The 16,023-nt window shown below is 36.6% G+C and overlaps 1 long non-coding RNA gene across 1 annotated transcript in view; it reads left to right on the top strand.

Annotated features, from left to right (window-relative positions):
• Nucleotides 1–14,584: 14,584 nt before the first annotated feature.
• LOC134484546 (uncharacterized) overlaps nucleotides 14,585–16,023 on the top strand; it is a 33,546-nt gene continuing 32,107 nt past the window's right edge. The window contains exon 1 of the long non-coding RNA XR_010061987.1: nucleotides 14,585–14,785. This is a non-coding gene — a long non-coding RNA (uncharacterized LOC134484546). The remainder of the gene's footprint in view (nucleotides 14,786–16,023) is intronic.

Here is a 16,023-nt window from a genome sequence, read left to right as displayed (position 1 = left end):
TAATTTTTATATTGATTTCTATAATAGCTATATTAAAATTTAGTCCAAGAAACTGTATACTAAGTTTCTTTTTTCCAGCAACACAGTATAAGTATTGTCATTTGTGTTTAAACTTCACCAATGATTTGTGTGTTTAGTATTTTTCATGTACTTTTTGATAATTATTGTGAAATTATTTTAACCATTTATTCAAATATGTAACATATTTCTGAAGAATAAGATATATTGGGTTTTATGTTATGGATATGATCGCTATGTCAGATAAAGATTTGGAAAAAAACATTCTTTTATCATGAGGTAAATTGCACCATCATTGCACTGATTCTTCTGCTAAGTAGTTTCAAGTGCTGTTCATATATATATATATATATATATATATATATATATATATATATATATATATTTTAGGAATATCTATGGGAAATTGAAGGAGAGGAAAATGTATGACCAAAACTATGTTATATGTTAAATATATGGAATCCTCTGTTCCTGTATTTGTTCATGACAAAAAGCATGTTATTAAACGGGAATTTACTTTTATGTTCCCTAATATAGATCAATCCTCAACACTCAATCATATTTCAATTGCCTGCTGTCCTAGTGTATGATACATCTATGCCTGCTTTCTGAAGAAAATTGCATTCCCAACCACTTATTTATGAACTATCCAAATAGAAGTCCACCAGTAGAGATTGGATTTAAGAGCACAGTAATAATTTAGAGTGAGACTGTAATCTAGGAGATTACTGTAAAAGAAATAGCAAATTTAGTAATTATGTTTCTTAATTTACATGCCTAACTTTGCCCTCTCTATTGCCCCTTCCTCCCAGAGTCTCTGACACAATCATCTTTTCTCCTAAGATGATGACATACCTAGGTTGCTCAAACTCTGAAATATCAAGTCTCTTCAGGATTAGGCACATCTTCTCCAACTGCAGTCAGATAAGCTAACTTTGTTTGGGAACAGATTCCTCAGTCAGGCTACAACTTGACTACAACAGGACATCCCCCACTCAAGTTTTTGTGGAACCCACATGAAGATTGATCTACATGTCAGCTCCATATGCACTAGGGCTTAGGTCCAGCCTGTGCATGATTTTCGGTTGGGGTCTCAGTCTCTAAGAGCTCTCAGTGGTCTAGGTTCATTGACACTGTTGTCTGCCTGGTGCTTTCCCATGGGATGGGTCCCTATTTGCACTGGCAATTCACTCAGTGCCTGATTTTCTTTTAGACTTGACAAAATGTCTGTAGAAAGTTTTGTGAGTGTACTTGTTTCTTTATCCCTCCACTGTTGGTCCTTCCTGACTAAAGGAGTTGGCCTATTCATGTTCCATATCACCAATGTAAGTGACATCTTAGGTCACCCCATTGATTCATTGGTACGTTCCTTATCTTAGGTCTCTTTCTCTTCCTGGAGATTTCCCCTAACTCCTCATCTCCATAAGTTCAAGATTTCCATTACTTCTCTTGCCTATATCGCCATATCTTCTGTCCCTTCCCACACGTAATCCACTCTCCACTCCCTTCCTTCTCCCATCCATTTCCTTCCCTCATTCTGCCTCCAAGACTATTTTATTCCCCATTCTAAGTGAGAGTCAAGCATCTGCACTTGGGCCTTTCTTCTTGTTTATCTTCTTTGGATCTATGAGCTTTGTGGAGCGTATCCTATAGTTTATGGATAATATTAACTTGTAATTGAGCAATTTCAACAACCCTGAAGAATTATATTTTTATAGTAGTATTCGACATTGAAATTTATAGTTCAGTATGAGTGAATGTCAGGAAGGGCAAAAATTAAGCAAAAGGCAACTTAAAACATAGATCAAATCACAAATTTTACCAGTTGATACTCTTATAATAATACTCTACTACCATAAGTAATTATTATCTTACAGGTGATTTTTTAAATGATACCAAAACTTGGCAGGCAAGTGATGTTTCTACCAAATAATTATGGATAGTATGACTAAGATTAAATAAGTTAAATAGATTGTTTTCATTTTCATATCACTTTCTGGCATTTTTCCTCAAACATGATGTATATTACATTAAATATTAAGGTATTAATTTTAAATTTTAATATTTATTTTAACCTAACCTATAAAGTAACTGGTTGCCTTATGTCATGTTTGTAAACATTCAACTTCATCCTTCTTTCCTCAGTACTTTTTCCCCACCACCACTATGTCCCTAACACTTGCACTATTCTGTCTGTGTTATTCTTACTTCTACATTCATACCGCACATGTTCAATAACTGCCAACCTATACTGTTTAAAACACTACTTTCTAGTTCATGAGACACATTCCAGTTTAATGAATTCAAACCACTCACAGCTTCACATAAATACAAGTATGTGAAAATGAGATTCTATTATCTACATGAGAAAGAACACATCGTATTTCCCTTTCTGAGTCTTTGTTACCTTTCTCGGAATATTTTCTAGTTACATCTATTTTCCTGAAAACATCATAGTTTCGTTTTCCAAGGGGTGAATGAAATACCATTGTGTATATTGTGTTAGTCTTCCTTTCTACCTATCAATGAACATTCCTTACTATTTTCAATAAAAAAGCAATAGATTTCCTTAAGAATAATGATGAGAAAGCTCAGATACAGAAGTCAAGATTTATTACTGACAAACCAAGAAAAAATTTTTCAAAGATGAAATAATAACATATTTGTGTTTATAGTAATTAGAGATTTGTATTTTCATAAATGTTATTGTATTCATAATACTGTATACTAATTAATAATGGAAAATATTTAATAATTTAGAGAATGTTTGTAAAATTGACAATCACTAAGTGATATTTCCACTAAAAATTAATCTTTTTATAATATATATATATACATATATATATATATATACATATTTAATTTACTTTCAAAATAAAGCTCATTAAGAAGTTACTGGAATAAAATTCAGTAACACAACCAAAGACCTGTTATATGAATGAACAGCAGTTTAGGTGTTATTGAATACCTCTCCAGTTAAATTAAGAGACTTAGAAGGAGTTAGCATTTTAATAGAAATTCACATGTCAAACAAGATACAATAAAATCCTGAAACTCTAGCCAGATGGTTACTATGCATTCCTATCTGCAAAGGTTTCTTCACACACATGGTACATGAAGAGTATGTATATATGAGAAATATATATTCATATTATCATTGTAACTTTCTTCATAAACCCAAGCAGACATGTATCTATTTTGTGGCTTAAAAAGTATGTACAAAGTACGGCTTTTGATAATAACACTAATATTTCAAAACTATCATGTAAACATGCTAAGACCTTAATACAAAGGACAGAGGTTTCAGAGCAACCATAATTTTTTTTTTATTAACTTGAGTATTTCTTATTTACATTTCAAGTGTCATTCCCTTTCCTGCTTTCCGGGAAAACACCCCCCTAATCCCTCCCGCTCCCCTTTGTTATGGGTGTTCCCCTCCCCATCCTCCCCCCATTGCCGCCCTCCCCCCAAAAATCTAGTTCCCTGGGGGGTTCAGTCTTAGCAGGACCCAGGGCTTCCCCTTCCACTGGTGCTCTTACTACGATATTCATTGCTACCTAAGAGGTCAGAAACCAGGGTCTCTTAAGATGAAAAAGAAAAATTTTCTAGGTACACAGATATGCATAATGAAGTCCCCAGCTAACCAATACCAGAGGGGTAAAATTTATTGTCCTATATATTCCATAGAATACTCTCTCCCAGTCCGTTGTCCCTTAGCAGACTTTTTTCCTTATCTTTCTCTGTTTCTTATCTTCTCAGAGGAGGTTGTATTTCTCACAAAATTTGTTCAAATCATCAGATCTGGACTTCAATAAAAAGAAGCTGTATACTTTAGAGGAAAACCAATTAAAGGTTCTCATTTTTATTGTGCAACATTTTAGATTAGATTTTGTATGCTTAATATACATCTATACCTTAGTCATTACCTTTCAAGATTGACCTGAAATCCACCATTCTAAATTAACAATGTGAAATCCCTTTAGCTAATCACAGAAAAACTTTCAAACTGTATTTACATAGGTTTATTTAATAAAAATTCAGCTTGTAGTTTAAGGAGAATAGTGATGGAAAACATCTTTTCATACATTTTAAGTGCCTTCACATTATTTTAAAGCTAAAATATTGCATTAGACTCAAGATAAAATTATTAACATCTTACTAAAATAAAATGAGATTTTTTTCTTTGTATACTACAGAAGTTGTAACTGAACTTTTTTCGAGACAGTGTTTCTTTTATATCCCTGGCAGTACTAGAACCTTATCTTTCCGTTTCTCTGTAGACCAAGCTGGCCTTGAACTTAGAGTTCTACTGCCTTCCTCTTCTTACCCAGTGCTAAGATAAAAGGCCTGTGCCAGCACATCCAGTGCTTTCTTCATCTTTAACAAGGTCTTATTTGATTATATTCCAAATCATATGAAGTCACTTCCCTAGAAATATCTAGAAGAAATCAAATACCAACATCATATTTTGCACACCTAAATCCCTCATCCCGAGTTCCTGATTGATCTAGTAACCTAGCAAGCTCTCTGAGGGAACTGAAAATAACAAGTATTTGCTTTCATTACAGGAATAAAGAAAAGGCCGTCTCACTGCACAATCTCATGATATCATGGAAGAATTCTTCCAACATTACAAAGTGAAATCTCATAAGGAGCCCTGTATCTGAAGCCACAGTTCCTTATCTTGTGTTTGGTTTTGTACACTGTGACCACCATTTCATTATAACCAGGTTGAACCCAAAGGTATTCTCTGCCCCAATGATCCATTTCTATCATATTGTCATACTCAGCCATATTCAGTTAAATTTAACCATCGACCACACCAAAGTGAGGATTTATAAAATACCCAACAGAAACCTGGGAAGAAATGCTACAAAAATAAATTCATGCCTAACAAATAAACAAAATATCTCTTACTTGTTGTAACACAGCGTCTATCCATTTTCATTGTTTTGATTGGTTCTGGATATATTCACAAGCCAAGAAAATTGTATTTAAGCCAGGAAACAACTTGTGAGATTTAGTTCTCTCTGTTTATTATATAGACTATGAATACTAAACTTAGATATCAGTTCTTAATAGAAAGCAATTTTACATGTTGTGTCATTTCACTGTTTCTTAGACTTTTTTGTATAATTGAAAAAGTAGAGCTAAAGCCTGTTATTTAATATTTTTCTCAATACATTTCAATTTCTACTCTAATCCTGAATGCTAAGTCCAACTTGGATCTGATTAAGTTTATTGGCCTCATACTTATTTTTCTTAAAATCATGAGGCAATAATTTTATATGCTAGAAAGTATACTTTTGGGAGGACAATTTACTGTAAATTTAGTTCATCCCTTTTCATTAATTTTGTCTGAATGACTTCATTATTTACTAAACTGTTTTAAATTTTTAGAAGTATTGTGTGGTTTTGCGTGTGTGTGTGTGTGTGAGTGTGCCTGTGTGTGGATAAATACCTACATATGTATATTTGATAATTCAAATATAATATGAAAAGAGAAAGTTGCTTGAGTGTTATTGATAATTTATGGACACAGTGAATTTTTGTTTATGCTGTATATATAACCTTGAAAGTATGTACTGTATAATTTTTCAAAAGCAATGTTTAAATATGTATACTACATGAAGCATACTAATTGCAGTTTTAGCTATTTCCACACTAATTTTATCTCTTTAGATGTCTAGAAAGAAATACACGGAAGCATGAATCATCTCTTAACTCCAAATGTAGGTAGACTCAATGATATATCTTGCTTTTGCACATGATTGCTCACCTTTAGTTCATAAATTATATATTTAATTTGCTCTATTTATGTTACAAAGGTGTGGCACATTGCTTTTGTAATGTGTGGCACATTGTATATATGTATTCGTTGATAACTATCTTCTGTCAACAAACATTAAGAACAAATAATTTTTAAACATTATTACAAAATCTAAGATCATTCAGTTTCTTTCATAATCAAATAATAAAATGCATAAATATCAGAAGCATTTCCTTATTTTGACTATTAACAGAAGTATTTAATGTACCATTCCTATAAACATATTTTGATATTATCCATTAAAATATCTTCAAGGAGTAGTTTAAATATTAATGAAGGTAAGTATAATCAAATTGTTAGTATATTTGAATCACAAATGATGTCAGTATTTTACATAGCCAAATATGCATAAACATGTAATTTTAAAACTGGATTCCATAAACGTGAATTTATATATTTCCATTCAAAATCACCTGGGCCTAACTTACACGCATTCTCACAATTACACTCTTAGACACACAAACATGCATACATTCTTGTAATTACATACTTACACAGATATTCTTACTTACATAAGCATAGGGAGCAAATGACCAAGCACCAGTGCAGAAAGATGAGCTCCAATCTTTATTACATAAAGAAAAAAATCACTTCGACCCTTTTAATGCTAAGTGAATTAAACCCAAGTGTGTAAGAGAAAAGCCTTGTTCCTTTTGATAAGAGTAAGCCTGCATTGCTATTAAGAAATGACCTGTTCTGTCCCATGGTAAGGAGAAACCAGACTGCACCTTCCGCTCTTTCCAGCTTCTTCTGTTTTCCTCATCTCCTCTGCATTCTGCAGATTGCCCTCTTATGTTACTTATAGTATCTACATTATACCTTTCTACATTTCTTCTCAGCCCAGATATTTTTGGCTCAGTTCTACTAAGCTCCGTTCTCCTTAGCTCAAAGCTGACTTTTCAGCTCGGCCCCTCTCAAGCTCAGTCCATCTGTCTCTGTCCTTCCAGTTCAGTCCTTCTCTCTCAGTCCTTTTTTGTGTTTATTTCTTTCTCCTCAGCATTTAAACATATTTCAGAATACATGATCACATGTTTCAAAGTTCATCTCTAGTTCATATGAAAGATCAAAGCATAAATTGAAATACAATTTACAACCGAGAATTTTTACATGAATATTTATCAGGAGTAATTATCTGGCTAAACATTCATCACCAGTGTCAGCTCTATAGGTTCACTGAAGGTCTAAAACCATAGTTGATAGAGAAGTTATTTACAGATAAACCCAGTCAATATCTTATCATCTGTCCTTGCACCTGTAACAAATCATTTCTTCTCTTTTTATGACTCTTGATAACTGTTTTACAACCTTGTTAATGGGTTCTGAATAGGATAAAGTCTGTTTACTATCTCAGAAGAATTAACTGGTGACACCTGGTAGACTGGCAGAGTTCTCACTGCAATTTTGACTATAAAAAGAGACTTCTAGCAGTCCCACTATAAAAGAGCTTAATAACCATTGATATAATATTAGAAATTATTGTAGGATCATTATTAAGTGTAAAGAATTGATCTATTTGTCTGTATAGCATCACTACAGGACAGTACAACTTCGTAGCTCTGCAGAGATCTCCTCCAAGTGGGTGTGCTCTTACTCAATGATTGTTATATATTTCTAATAATAACAACAGGAATAGCATTTCAATAGCAGGAAAATTTCCCAAAATGTATCCCTTACAGCCTTGCTTAATAAGGGCAAACAAGTTGTGGACTATAAAATAATCCAAGGCTGTCCATCTGAGGATGACCACCTGCTAGTTATTAGCTTGTCCTCTTATGGCTCCTGACACTTTCCTCTCAGTCCCACATGGTACCTTCTCCAAAACTGACAATAACATCCATCACGAAACATGCCTCAACAGATACAGGAAGATTGAATTAATTCCATGCATCCTACAAGATCATTACAGACTAAAAATTGTCTACAATAACAACAAGAACAACCAAAGTCCGACTTATACATGGTAGCTGAGGAATGATTTACTCGAGGAGAAGTTATTCAAATAGAAATAAAGAAAAAAAATTAAAGACATTCTTGAATTTAATGAAAATGAAGGCCTAACTTGAGAATACAAAAAAGCAATGCTAAGAGAAAAACTGATAGCTCTGAGACCCTCAACAAAGAAACAGGAGCTATGATACACTAGCAGTTTGACAGAACACTTGAAATCTCAGAACTAATAAAATACAAATACACCAAGAGGACTAGACAATAGGAAATATTCAAACTCCGGACTGAAATCAACCAAGTAGAAACAAAAGGAATTATATAAAGAATCGAGAAAACCAGGAGCTGGTTCTTTAAAAAAATCCAGAAGACAGGTAAATCCTTATTATTCAAATTAAAAATAACAAAATCATAAGTGAAATAGAGATATAACCATAGAAAATGAGAAAACTCAAAAAATTATCAGATCCTACTATAAAAGCCTATACTTAACAGAACTGGAAAGTAAGGATTTAATGGATAATTTTCTAGACAGATACAAGGTACCAAAGTTGAATCACGATCAGATAAACCATCTAAATACTCCCATAACTCGTAAAGTAGTAGAAGCAGTCGTTAATTGTCTCCCAACAGAAAGATCCCTGGACCAGGAAGGTTTAGTACAGAATTCTCTCAGACATTCATAAAATACCTAATACCAATATTCTCCAAACTATTCCACAAATTAGAAATAGAAGGAACACTACACAATTCCTTCTCTGACGCCACAGTTATGCTTATAAGTAAAGCAAACAAAGACCCAACAAAGAAAGAGAATTTCAGATCATTTTTTTCATGAATTTCCCTGCAAAAATTCTGAGTAAATTTCTTGCATGCAAATTCCAAGAACACATCAAAACAATGATACATCATGATCAAGTATGCTTCATCCCAAGAATACAGGGATGGATTAATATACAGAACCTAATAACCAATCAGTCTAATCCACTACAAAAACAAATCAATGAAAAAAAACAAGCAATCATCTCATTAAATGCTGAGAAAACATTTTATAGAACCTAACCCTTCATGGTAAAACTCTTGGAAATATCAGAAATTCAAGTACCGTACTGAAGAACAGTAAAAGCAATATACAGGAAACCAGTAGCTAACATCAAACTAAATGGAGAGAAACTTAACACAATCCCACTAAAATCAGGAACTAGACAAGGACACACACTCTCTCCCTACCTTTTCAATATAGTATTTGAAGTCCTAGCCAGAGTAATTAGACAACAAATGGAGGTAAAGAGATACATATTGCAAAGGAAGTATTCAAAATGTCACTATATGCTTGCAGATTATGTGGTAGTATATTTATGTGACCCCACAAATTCCACAAGTGAACTTCTAAGCCTGATAAACAACTTTGGCAGAGTGACAGAATATAATATTGATTCAAACAAATAAGTAACTTTCCTCTACTCAAAAGAGAAAAAGGCTGAGATAGAAATTACGGAAATGACACCCTTGACAATAATAAAGAAGCTTATAAAATAACTCAGATTCACTCTAACCAAGCAAGTGAAAGATATATATGACAAGAAAACAAGTCTCTGAAGAAAGAAATTGAAGATCTCAGAAATTAGAAAGAACTCCCATGTTCGTTTATTGGCAGGATTAATATTGTAAAAATGGCCATTTTACCAAAAGCAACCTATAGATTGAATGGATTCCCCATCAATATTCCAACTCAATTCTTCACAAACATAAAAGTGAAAGTTTTCAAATTTATTTGCAATAAAATAAATCACAGGATAGAGAAAATTATTCTGAAAAAAAAAGCATTTTGGAGAAATCACCATCCCTGAGCTCAAGTTGTATTACAGAGCAATCGTGATGAAAAATTGTATTGTATTGGTATTGAGACAGGCAGGTAGATCAATGGAATAGAATTGAAGATGCAGAAAAGAACCCACACAACTATGGCCACTTCATTATTGACAAAGGATCTAAAATCATTCAGTGGATAAAAATTGTGCTGTTTCAACTGAAGGACAGAATGTAGGAGAATGCAAATCAATACATTCCTATCTCCTTGTACACAGCTCAAGTAAAAATGGATTAAAGACCTCCAAATAAAACCAGAGAAACTGAAACTAATTAAAGAAAAAGCAGGGAAAACCTTGAACACATTGGTACTGGGGAAAATTTCCTGAATAGAACACCAATTACTTTTGCTCTAAGATCAAGAATCGACAAATAGAACTTCATAAAATTTCAAAGTTAGTGTAAAGCAAAGACCACTGTATTTAGTTTCATACAGCAACATACAGATTGGAAAAAGATTTTACCAATCCTACATCTGATAGAGAGCCAATATCCAATATTTACAAAAAACTCAAGGAGAAGATTTACTCCAGAGAATCAAATAACACTATTTAATAGTGGGCTACAGTTCTAAACAAAAATTCTCAACTGATGAATATTGAACAGCTGAGAAGCACCTAAACTAATATTCAACATCCTTAGTCGTTGGGGAAAAGCCATTTAAAACAATCCTTAGATTCTACCTCATACCAGTCAGAATGGCTAAGATAAAAAATCAGTTGACAACAGACTCTGGCAATGGTGTGGAGAGAAAGGAACACTCTGTCACTGTTGATAGTGCAAGCTCTTAAAACCACTCTGGAAACCAGGCTGGAGGTTCTGCAGAGAATTGAACATAGTATTTACTACCTGAGGACCCAGCTGTACCATTCGATGGCACATACCCAAAACTTGCTCCAACCTACAACAAGGACACGTGCTCCACTATGGTCATAGCAGTCTTATTTATAAAAGAGAGAAGCTGGAAAGAACCCAGATGTCCCTCAAAATAGAAACAGATTCATATAATGTGGTACATTTACACAATGGTTTGATACTCAGCTGTTAAATAGAATGACTTCATGAAATTCATAGGCAAAAGGATGAAATCAGAAAATATCAATCTGAGTGAAGTAACCCAATCACAAATAAAGGCACATAGCATGTACTCACTGGTAAGGGGGTATTCTCTAGAATGTCCCAGGTACTAGGGATGCGACAGGTTCCCCGGACCCAACAGTGATGACATTAGCCAACATACACAACAGTGATATTGAACCTGAAGAAACCACCTGCAGTAGATAGACATAGCCCCCAGTGCAAGGATGGGACCAGTCACCCAGCTCTTATTAAAGCAGAGTTATCCCTGTCTAATGAAAAGGCAGGGGCAAAAATGGAGCAGAGGCTGGAGGAAAGGCCTTCCAGAGATCTGCAGACACCAAACCGGACACTGTTGCTGTTGCTGAGATGTGCTTGCAAACAGGAGTCTGATATGCCTGTTCTCTGAGAGGCTTTGCCAGGAAAGCCAACCATTGAACTGAACCTAGAGATCCCAATGGACGATGTAGGGGAAGGGATTTAGAATCTGAAGGGGATTGTAATTAGAGGTAGAACAATGATTTCAATTAACCAGACCCCTCAGAGTACCCCTGGCCCTAACCACCAACTATAGAATATACATTGTCTGGTACCCTACATATGTAGCAGAGAACAGCCTCAACTCACATCAGTGGAAAGGGAAGCACTTGGTCCTTTAGATGCTTGATGTCCTAGAGAAGAGTAATTCAGAGAACAGTGATTCTAGATGGGTGAGGCAAGAATGATTGGGAGAGTTGGGGAGGCACCCTCTTAGAAACAAAGAGGAGGAGTATGTAGTGGATGGAGTTTATTAACAGGATCTGGAAAGGGGTTAATATTTGAAATGAAAACAAATACAATGGTTAATAATAATAATAATAATAATAATAATAATAATAATAATAATAATAATAATTATAAAGGAATGGTATTTTCCATACATTATTTTACTGCTCAGGTTAGCTTGGAACACTTATTGTTCCCTAGATGCATATTTCTTCCTACAGTTCCTGATTGCTTGTTTCTCTGAGGAGTGTAGCCTTAGATCTTTCTCTTCATTCAAAGAAGGCATAACACTTAACTCCTTTCTCCAAGCAAGGGAGATTGTAGATATGTCTGTAAAAGGCGGGGGGCATTTGCACAATCTAATTGGGGATCACCAAAAGAATTATTTAAAAGAAAAGTTTGTAATGCAAACAGTTGTATTCAATCAGCTTACCAGTATTGAAAGCATCCCAGGATTTCTAGCCAGGCAACTGCGTAAGATATCAAGAGACATTTAGAATTTCAATACATGTGACTAGAAAAAATACATTCCATTGTGTAGCATACTCAATATTTAAAAACTATCATATTGGAAAGAATATTAAGAGCTTTTGGACAAGAAAAAATAGTGATACATCTAGGCAGAAGCATCACAGTAACACCTGGAAGTCACATGGAATTCTAATATCAATCCCATGCATTCTATGCTCTATTCACATCCTCACATGTTCATTCCGTAACACAGTCAACCAGTGATTTTCTAGTCCCTGCAGTCTCTGAGGAGCAAGGGTCTGGATCAGCCTTTCCCATTTGCTTATGATGTTCCAAGACACATCACTGCACCACTGATGGCCTCCAGTTAGAGCGATTTACCCTGTTGTAATATTCGCTTGACCGCACAATGTCCTAAGCACCCCTTTCCCTTTCCATTCATGTTGCTCCTTCCAGAATCCCTTATCTCGGCCCCTGACAGAGAGCAGATAGCACTCTGGACTCAAAGGAAGAGAGTCGATAGGGTTCCTCCTCAATCAGAAAGCTTGGATGATCGCGCCGCTACTACAAATACTGACAAGTGAGGCAGCTCCTGACTGGTCCGTGCAGACCTCGCGACTGCAACGTGCAGACCTCGCTATTGCCCCACGCAGACCTCGTGACTGCCCCAGCAGACCTTGTCACTACCCCGTGCAGACATCGAGACTGCCCCTTGGAGACCTCGCAACTGCCCCATGCAGACCTTGCGACTTCCCCGTGGAGACTTCGCAAGTGCCCGGTGCAGACCTCGCAACTGGTCCGTGCAGACCTCGCTACTGCCCCGTGCTAACTCGAGGACAGCCCCTATCCAACTTTGTTTCCTGAGATCAAGGTTCACTCGAGATTCCCCTGCTTTTCTTTCTGGACTTGTCCACAGTTCTCGGGAGAGAGACCCATACTCAAAGGATACAGCTCAACTGATGTTCACCAAGACTCACCTCTGGGCAAGTACATTCACTGCCCCTTACGTGGTAGTAGCCCATTCACGATTTCTTGTTCAATTTTCTTAACGACTAAACAGCCAGATGTGTGGAGAGAGGCCAGCGAGCCTCATCCGGGACTTTACCCTCTGACCATGCACTGCCGATTTCCCAGCCTCCACAGCCTGGAAGCCCCTTCAGTGTCCCCCCAAGCAGATTATAACACCGGACTCCAATGGGGGAAGCACTTGAAGGGTTCCCAGCCTATGCCACCTGAGACTGCCTTCAGTGTCCCCGAACCAGATTACAACATCATTCCTCAATGGGGGAAGCACTTGAATAGCAGAGACCCGAGCAAGTTTGCACCTCCAGGACTACTTACATGGACTCGGCACAAGTTCAGATGCCCAAAACCCTATGAAGACCAGAGATTCAAAAAACCTGATGCTCGTGTTACAGAAAACCTATAGAAACTCAAAGATCATATAAAGGCTTCAGTCAGTAAGAGGGCCCTAGACCCCAAGAGTTAACTGACTGAGAACAAGAAATGGACAGTTCCACTTCCTCTGAGGGTTCCTTAGGGCATGAGTAATCCACTGACCAAGGATAGCAGATCACTGAGTAACACACTGACCAGGGATACCAGAAGATCTGCTTTACATCCTGCTACTAGAAAAAAGAGTGGCCTCATCTTTATTGCCCATTCTTGGGAAGATGAAAAAAAAAAAAGCGGGTTATGTCTACTGGGTTTGAAAAAATCTGGACATTGACGAGTTGGTAGCCAGAGTGCCTGCAACATCTACAAACCACAGTACTGGAGAGAACAGTGAAAGTTTCAGAGAAAACCACACTGTACCTGGGCCACCTTCTGCTGACTCTTCTACTGACAAACTGGGCCAGGTAATATTCACACACATTCCAGGTTCCCAACATCATTCCCTATCTAGACATGGAGAACTTGGATCTCCCATTTTTCCCCAAGATGTTCCTATCCACCCAGGACTTTCCGGAAATAACCAAATGTTTCCAATATTCAATAGGGTTTTTCGACATTTGTCCAGGTGTCCAAAATTCTTCCCATTGATCCTTAACGGAAAATCATATGTTCTCCTCTTCCAGACGGAGTGTTTTTTTTTCTTCTATTTTCATTAACTTGCAAATTTATTATTTACATTTCAAATGTTATTCCCTTTCTAGGTTATAGGTTAACATTTTCCTAGCTCTTCCCACTCAGCTTCTATAGGGGTGTTCCTAACCCGATCCACCCCCATATTACTTTCCTTCACTGGGGGTTTAGTCTTGGGAGGACCAAAGTCTTCCCCTTCCACTGGTGCCACTACTAGGCATTCAGTGATACCAATGATTTTGGAGTCCCGGGTTAGTTCATGTATAGTCTTTGGGTAGTAGCATGTAACCACTAATGAAGACAAGACAATTCTCTAGATTTAGAGAGATGGAGTATGTAAAGGTTTCCACTGTGTCACAAGAGACTCTCCTGGAAAAGGCACTCTTGAAACTGGTCAATATAAGGAAAGCTGTTCAGCAGGTAGGACATGGAGGTTCTCAGTGACATCATCATCATTAGGTCCTTCCCGAAAAATCTCTTGTAACCTGGAGAGCCCTAGCTCCTTCTGTGAGGTCAGAAGTGTTGTTGTGACACCACCTGCTTCTCAGATATTCCTTCAGTACATCTAGGGTTTGTAACTGGCCTTTAATTCAGAGTAAACAGCCATTTTTTAGGGAGAGCAAAGAGGATGAAAGGATCCGAGATGAGGAGAAGGAAGCTGCCCTTCTGTCATGGTATAAAAAAGGAAGAAATACATGGTCCACTGGAGAGCTCAGTGAATCCTGGGTAGGTGTTTAGTGTGTTCCCTGAACAGAAAGCCTTGATCTGACCCTTCCACATATGGGAATCAAGAGCTGTGAGCCTCTCAGAAGCATCTGGACTTCCCTGTTCTTATGGTTCCTGGAAGTCAGAGAGTTTATATCATTAATTTCTTTATTCCCAAAGCCAAGGGTTGGGAAGGGCACAGTTGATTTCCTGAGAGCTCATGGACTTTACTCCTTTTGAAAAGAAGAAAAAGGTCCTAAGGAAAAAGGGAGAGACAGGAATTGTGTACCTAGCTCAGAGAAAACTCCTCCATGGTTTGGATACCTATATTGCACTTTGTGTCTGACACTGATATCTGGGAGAGAGAAGTGCTTCTAGTTGAGATTTCATCATCAGTCTTTCACTAGTATTACTCTGATTACCATTCCCTTACAGTAACCCTTTAGATTTCAATAGGTGAGATTAGGTAGCAGTTTCTTTTACTTCTTCCATTTTTTTTTTTATTTTTTGGCAAAATTCATTGCTCATTTAATTGGATATTTCTATATTTACATTTCAAATGTTATTTTCTTTCCCAGTTTCCTGTCAATATGAGCCCTATCTGACCCCTCTCCCCTTCTTCTATAACCTCCCATACTAAACCTTGACATTCCCTTGAACTGGGAGTCAAACCTGGAAAGACCAAGGGCTTCTCCTTCTATTGGTGCCCCACAGGGTCATCCTTTGTTACATATGCAGTTGGAGCCATAATTCTGTCCATGCACAAAATATTGGGTTAGTACCAGAAATCTCTGGTTCTTTGGCATTGTTTTTCTTATGTAGTTGAAAGCCCCTTCAGTTCTGTTTGGAGCGACACTCTTGATGCCCTCCACTGTTGATGATATTATTATGGTTAGAATTTACTATCACTATTTTCATGGAAAATCCCCACCAAGCTGCAAAATAGTAATACACATTTGGTGGTAAAGAAAAAATAATACTATTTTAAAGTTGTCCTGCTGACTAATAATATGACAAACCTGTGACATTTCTGATACTTTGTGAACATCACCTTATTACCTGACCACACCAGTATTGTATGTTGATCCTGGGTAAATGTTTCTTACTTTTCCCTGCCCTCTGTTACCCCTGTTATGGTATAAATTCAGCCTTGGAGGAAAATAAAATTGCCGCCCTGGTCAGACTCCTGTCTTAACGTCATTATTTATCCCAAGAACCCTTGTCCCAATTCTATTCCAGGCACCCTCTGATCTCTCACT

This window comes from Rattus norvegicus, assembly GCF_036323735.1.
Source record: "Rattus norvegicus strain BN/NHsdMcwi chromosome Y unlocalized genomic scaffold, GRCr8 chrY_unlocalized_1, whole genome shotgun sequence".
NCBI lineage: Eukaryota > Metazoa > Chordata > Mammalia > Rodentia > Muridae > Rattus > Rattus norvegicus.
The sequence above is the reverse complement of the archived record's forward strand: the minus strand, read 5'-3'. Positions and strand labels throughout refer to the sequence as shown.